This window comes from Meriones unguiculatus, chromosome 10 (genome assembly GCF_030254825.1).
Source record: "Meriones unguiculatus strain TT.TT164.6M chromosome 10, Bangor_MerUng_6.1, whole genome shotgun sequence".
Lineage (NCBI taxonomy): Eukaryota > Metazoa > Chordata > Mammalia > Rodentia > Muridae > Meriones > Meriones unguiculatus.
Genome location: NC_083358.1, coordinates 32,768,740 through 32,775,834, shown reverse-complemented (window position 1 = coordinate 32,775,834; position 7,095 = coordinate 32,768,740).

Below are 7,095 nucleotides of genomic sequence, written 5' to 3'. Positions count from 1 at the left end.
GGAAAAAAAAATCAGTGAAGTAGAGAGACAGTTCACAATATCCAAGAAAATCTTTATCATCTGTACATCCAACAGGGGATTAGCATCTAAAACAGAAAAAGATCTAAATAAACTGAACACCATGCTGGGTGCAGCCTGGCAAAGCTGCAGTCTCAGTGCTAAGTGAGCAGAGGGAGATGGCTGTAAGCTGGATGCCTGCCTGCTCCACATAGGGAGTGCCAGAGTCGCAGAGTCACACGTGCCTGGCTATTTATTGGAGATGAATCTTACTTCAAATGTGTATATGTGTGTACCTGTCTGTAAGTAAGTGTGCATGGGTACTGCTGCCCGTAGAGACCAGACATGTGAGAGCCCCTGGGGCTGGAGTTACAGGCTGTTGGGAGCCACTTGGGGTCCGACCCTGGGTTCTCTGCAGAGGTCGTATGCACTCTTAACCACTGAGCCATCTCTAATTCCTGGGTTGTGGTTTGTTTGTGACGTGTATTTGTTTTACTTTTTATTTATGTGTATGTCTGTAAGTATGCAGACAGAGGCCAGAAGAGGGCATCTGAGCCTCTGGAGGCTGGAGTTATTGCCTCCTGAAGTGGATGCTGGGATCTGAATTCCAGTCCTCTCTGCAAAACAACTTGTGTTCCTAACCATTCCACCATCCTTCCAGTTCTTGTTTGTTTGTTCGTCTGTTGACTATTTTATGTGTGTGTTCATGTGTACATGTGTCATGGTACATATGTGGGGATCAGAGGACAACATCTGGGAGTCAGTTCTCTCCTTCCATCATGTGTGTCCTAAGGATCAAACTCAGCTGGTCAGACTGGGCAGCAAGAATCCTTATTCCCGAGCCATCCTGCTGGCCCCATAGGTTTGGTGATCTTGTTTATTATTGAAAACAAAACAAACAAACAAAAAACCCAACTGTTTGTTTCATTTGTCATTTGTATTGTTCTTTGCATCTTCATTTTATTAGTTTCTGCCCTAATCCTCATTGTTGCTACCTGCTGAATTTGTTTTTCTTAGCTTGTTCTTGATTGTCTAAGACTTTATGGTACATCATTAGGTTATTTCTTTGCTATCACTCTGATTTAACATAGTCTCCTCTTAGGATTGCCTCTACTATATCCCAGGTGTTCTAATAGATTATGCTTTTGTTTGATCTGGATTCTAGGAATTTTAAAAATTTCTTCCCTGTTGTCTACAAGGACCTGTAACCTTCCTTGCAGCAGCAAAGATATTCTAAAGAAAGATGCTTATGCCCTACCCCTCAGTCTACTGAACAAGTAACCCCAAGGAATTAGAATGTCCCCAGGAACCTCAAGCAGGTATGGAAAAGGCTGAATCCTGGTGCCAGGAAGAGAGGAACTTGTCTCCTAGGAAAAGATTACACCCATTTCTGACAATTTGCCAGACCACCTTGCAGAGTAGATAGAGTTGAAATAATGATGGATGGGACCACACTTTGGCCAGGACTGCATGCTTATGCATACCTCTTTCTATCTGTTTAAACCTAAACCTCATGTCAGTACCTTGAAGATAGACTTTGTTCTATCTTCTATCTTCCAGAGGAACAAACTGGACTTTGTTCCTCTTCCCAATGTGGTCACACTGAATGGATCTTTCCGGCTTCACTATTACCTGTTTCTTTCACTGCCCTGCTGAGTAAAAATGACTGAGTCAAGCTTCTTAGGGTTGCCAAGACCCAGATGTTGACTCTCAATATGCTAGTAACTGTTTTGGCAAGCTGAGTTGGGAGAAAAGACATGTTTTAGGTGTCAGCCACCCAGCGGCAGGAACTTTTCTTTCTAGAAACTTTTCTTGTCTTTCTACTTTCTAATTCTATCTCATGACACAGAGAAGGGAGTGTTTTAACTATTATTGGAGACTTGGAGGAAATATGATCAGCTTTGCCTTTTTCTGATCCCAAGGGTTTTGTGGTTTATGCCAGGGTCCAAGAAGCAAGATCAGGATAAAGGGATTGTGGGCATATAATGGATTGACCTTTTGGAATAAGGAGAGCTAACTGAACATACTCTGAAAAGGCAGCAGGCTGTAGGGTAACTAGAATAATGAGCTATGATGCTCCATTTAGAAGAAGTACTTTTCAGTTAAGGTGAGTTTCATGGTATGTGGGTGTGTGGGTGTGTGTGTGTTTCTGGCATGTAATGTATTCCAGATGGTCTGGGATACAGTTCAGAGAGGTTAATATGTGTTTCTGTGTGTGTAATCTCCATTCATACAATCTCTTCAATGTAAGTATGGGCCATAGAAATCAGGAGCATGCAAATAAGGGTGGTCTTGGCTAGTCAGTTCAGAGCAAGTGTGGGTAAGGAGGGTATGCCTCTGCGGTGTCAGGTTGCAGCATCTCTTGTCTGGTTTTGCTATTCCTGGGTCAAAACTGTCAAAAGTTTGGTGGAAAGAGGGTGGGACTGGAGATGTGGCTCAGAAGCTAAAAGCATTAGCCAAATTCTACAGAATGTAAACACCCAGTTTGACATCTTGGTGCAGCCATTAGTCTCCAACTCCAGTTCTAGGAGATCCAGTGCCCTCTTCTGGCCTCCCGTAGAACTAGGTAAACATGGGGTACGCAGAAATGAATGCAGGCAAAAACACCCATACACACACATATTTTTTTAATATTTAAAATATTAAAAGTATTTTAACTCCATTATCTGGTCTATTATTAATGGTCTTCCTTCCATCGCTCTTTTGAGCTCTTTGGGCTCTGTTGGACAATTTGAGCTGTTATGCCATTTGTAGTTTTTTTTGAACTATTTGAATGACAAGGAAGGTTTAAGTGTGTTGATCTTTGGGGCTTTTTGGCATCCTTAGGGTTCTGTGAACCATTTGGGACACAGGGGAACGAGATTGTTGGATATGTCTGTATTGTAATTTGAATAAACCATTAAAAATATTAAGCCAGGTGTGGTGGCACACAACTTTAATCCCTGAGCTTGCAAAGTGGAGGCAGGAGGATTGCTGTAAATTTGAGGGCAATCTGAACCACATAATGAGTTACAGGTCAGCCAGGGCTACATAGAGAAATCCTCTCTGAAGACAAAGGTAAAAGAACAAACTAAAATTTTAAGTCTGTAATGCTCGGTGGTCCCTTGGGAGAATTCTAGCTGAGTAGTGTTTTGTAAACTCGCCTTTATGTAGTCTGAACCAACAGAATGATGTGGAGTGACCAGGAGAATCCTGCTCTAGTGGACACTTGCCATTGTCTCCTTTTCAAAGTTAATCCAGCGGAGGGTGGTGGTGGGTGCCTTTGATCTTAGCCCTTGGAAGGTTAGATCTCTGAGGCAGTGTAAAGAGACAGGAGGTAGAAAGAGACCAAAGTCTGACCTCAACAGACAATTCTGTGTTAATTAGCACATTAAAGAGCAGCCTCTCTCGGCCAGGGTAAAAAGCTAGCCGTGGTCCTTTACAGGGGCATGAGGGGCTTGAGAGTAAGGACGTTGTTGCAGCCATAGGGGGCTCTTTGTCTCCCTTGCAGTCTCTCCTTCCTAAAATTGTTTGCCCAAGGCAGGACACACCATCAGACATTCCTCTCTGGAATGACCAATAAGGGCTGAGCAGGCTCAGCTGTAATCTCACAGGAATCCTATTTTCACATTTTATCAGGAGGCAGTGGCTAGCCTGGTCTACCTAGCAAGACTACATAGTGAGGGGGGAAAAAAAAGAGTTAATCCAGTTGGGTAAAGTCAATCACTTTGCTGTTTAAGCCATGCTAAAGAGATAGAAGGAATAATTGGCCCTTTAACGAAATAATTTTATTTTATAGAATTCCTTCTCCTTAACAGTCTCTTCAAGTCATTCTGTTGGGCCTGCCTACCTTTCTGAGTCCTGACTCAGACAATCATAGTTGTCCTTTGCTTCTCCCCTGTCGTTTCTTTCAAACGGTGGCCAGAATCTAAGCATGCCTTCTCTGATACTTTGGGCTTCCTTACTCTTTCTCCAAAGCTCCCCTTCCTGCAGTACGACTACTTGTCCACCATGTGGCTGACCTCCGTGCCAGCTAAACTCGGTTGCCATGGCTTTCTCTCTTCAGCTTCTTTCTGCACTTAGCTGCACAGATTTACAGACTGCCTGCCCTAGGGGTTTTCTTTTAAAGGCTAATAAAATTACCCTCAAGTTTCTTGAGTCCATTGTTTTCTTATTTGTTTCATTCTGGTTTTGTTTGTTTGTTTTTGAGACAGGGGCTCACTGTGTAGCCCTGTCTAACCTGGAACTCAATATGTAGACCATGCTGACTTCAAATTCATAGTGACCTTTCTACCTCTGCGCCCTTACCCTGAGTGCTAGGGCCGATACCCCACACGTGGCCCAAATTCTTTTATTAGTTAGGCTACGGACCTCAAGAAGGAACCTCAATTTGCTCAGTAACATGTGATGACCATGAAGGAACTCCTCCAAATTTCTATTAACAATTGCTTTGTGCCATTTCGTACCTAAAGCAGCCTATCTCTAACACCCCTGAAAACTGCACTGCAAATTTCCAGTCATTTCACTTTTTAATCTTTTTAAAACTTACTAAATTTCAAATTACATTTTTGCCACACCTAATTTAAAGTGTGTGTGTGTGTGTGTGTGTGTGTGTGTGTGTGTGTTTCAGGGACAATTTTTTGAACTACATTAATATACAGGAGCTTTTGTTTTTTCCTCTCATCCTTTGAAAATGCAGTTAGCTAAAAATAAAGGAATTAACTGTAGGATATTTGGGACTGAAGATATTGAATAGTTAATTTTGAACTTCCTTCCCAGTAGAATGGTTTTGAGTCTGGCACTTTCAAATGTTAATTCTAGAAATAAGCCGAGGAGAAAATCTTGGTACAGGATTTACAAGAACGGTAACAACATAATTTACCGAGAAAGTTTAAAATAAAAGCAGGTGACGTTACGTGTGTCGGGGGTAGAGTTTAGATTTAACTACGTGTTAAGAGACCCGATAAATAAAAGCCACCTGTTACAGTTTGGCTTCTATTGCTGTGATAAAAGACCAACCTTGGGGGAGAAGGGTTTGATTTGTCTTACACACCCCAAGCACAGTCCATCACAGCGGGAAGTCAGAGCAGGAATTCAAGACAGGAACCTAGAGGCAGGAGCTGAAGCAGGGATCACAGAGGCCTTCTGCTAACTAGCCTGCTCCCCGTGGCTTGCTCCTCCAGCTTGTTTATACATCCCAGGACCACCTGCTCAGGGGTGGTACGCTGCCCACAGTGGGCTGGCCCTCTCACGTCAATCATTAGTCAAGAAAATGCTCACAGACCTGACTACAGGCCACTCTGATGGAGGCCATTTCCTCTTGTCTTTTTAGTTGTGAGGCTAGCCTTTAAATCTATCCATCGAGGCCATTTTCTCAACAGAGATTTCCTCCTCCCAGATGGCTCCAGCTTGCGTCAAGCTGACAAAAACGAACCAGCAGAGCTTCTAAGAAGAAGCTCTTCTTAGACGCAAAGTTTAGGAGAAGATGTTACCAAGCTGGTGTCCTCAAACCAGAATTCTTTTTTTTTTTTTTTTATAATTTATTTAATTTTCATTTTATGTGCGTTAGTGTGAAGGTGTCAGATCCCTTGGAATTTGTGTTACGGACAGTTGTGAGCTGTCATGTGGGTGCTGGGAATTGAACCCGGGTCCTTTGGAAGAGCAGACAGTGCTCTTAACCACTGAGCCATCTCTCCAGCCCCTCAAACCAGAATTCTTAATGGTGGTAATCTAAGGCCTGTTGTAATGGTGAATTTGGTTGTCCACTTGACTTTATCTGGAATTGACAAAAACCCCAAAATGGCTGGGCAGACCTATGAGGGATTTTTTCTTTTTCTTTCTTTTTTTTTTTTATTTTTTTATTTTGGCTTAATTAAATAATTTGAATTGGGATCTTTGAGGTGGAAAGATCCACCTCTGATCTGGGCCCCACCTTCTGCTGGAAGCCTATCTAAAGACCATGAATAAAGGAAGCCTCTCTCCTTGCCTGCTTGTTCTTACCCTCACCAGAAAGTCCATTTCTTCACTGGCATCAGAGCCTCCTCCTTTGGGATTCTGGTATATACTGAAGACTAGCTGAGGCATCCAGCCTTGTGGATTGAACCACGACTGGATTCTTGGACCTTCTGTTCATAGGCAGCTGTTGCTGGATTAGCTGGATGGCAGCCTCTAAGTCATCCTAACAAATCCCCTTCACACACACACACAGACACACACACACACACACGAATGAATGAATATGTGTATATTCATATACAAATATATGTATTCATATATATACATACATATTCATATATATATACATATATATTCATTCTGTAAGTTCTGTTACTCAAGAGAACCCTGACTAATACATCTGCATTTATGTGTCCCTAATTGAATTATTGTGGAGAACATTGCCAGTGAGCTGTGAGGCACTTGGCAATAGGATATCCCACAAGATTTGTCTTCGAATAAACTTGGCTTATTCACGCAAATATTCTTTATAACACTGTTGGAATTGGAATGAAAATGTACCCAATAGTCTTATATATTCGAATGCTTGGCTCCCAGTTGGTGAACTTTTAGGAAGGATTAGGACGTGTGGCCTTGTTGGATGGGATTGAGGTTTCAAAAGCCTGTGCTGGGTCTAGTCCCTCTCTCTTCCTTTCTCTCCCCTCTCCCTCCATCTCTTTCCTCTCCTCTTTCTCTCTCCCCCTGTAGATCAGGATGTAGAGCTCTCAGCTGTTACTCTAGGACCACACCTTCCTGTCTGCCACCATCCTTCCTGCCATGACAATGACGGACTCTCTCTGAAATTGTAAGCAAGCCCGTAATTAAATGCTTTCCTTTATAAGAATTGTCTTATGCTGTTTTGTTGTCTTTTCTTTTAATTAGGACTCTTTTCCTTTTTAGTATAGTTTTAATATTAAAAATTTTTTAATTTAAATATATTTTGATCATATTCTTCTCCTCTCCCAAGTCTTCCCAGTTACTCTTCCCCTCCCTACTCACCTAATTTAAGTCCTTTCTCAAGAAGAAAAAGCAATAACCCAATACAACAACTCCTCTCCCCCCCAAAAAAAAGAAAAGAAAACCACATGAAAAACAACAAAAAACTCTTCCCAAATAAAAACACAC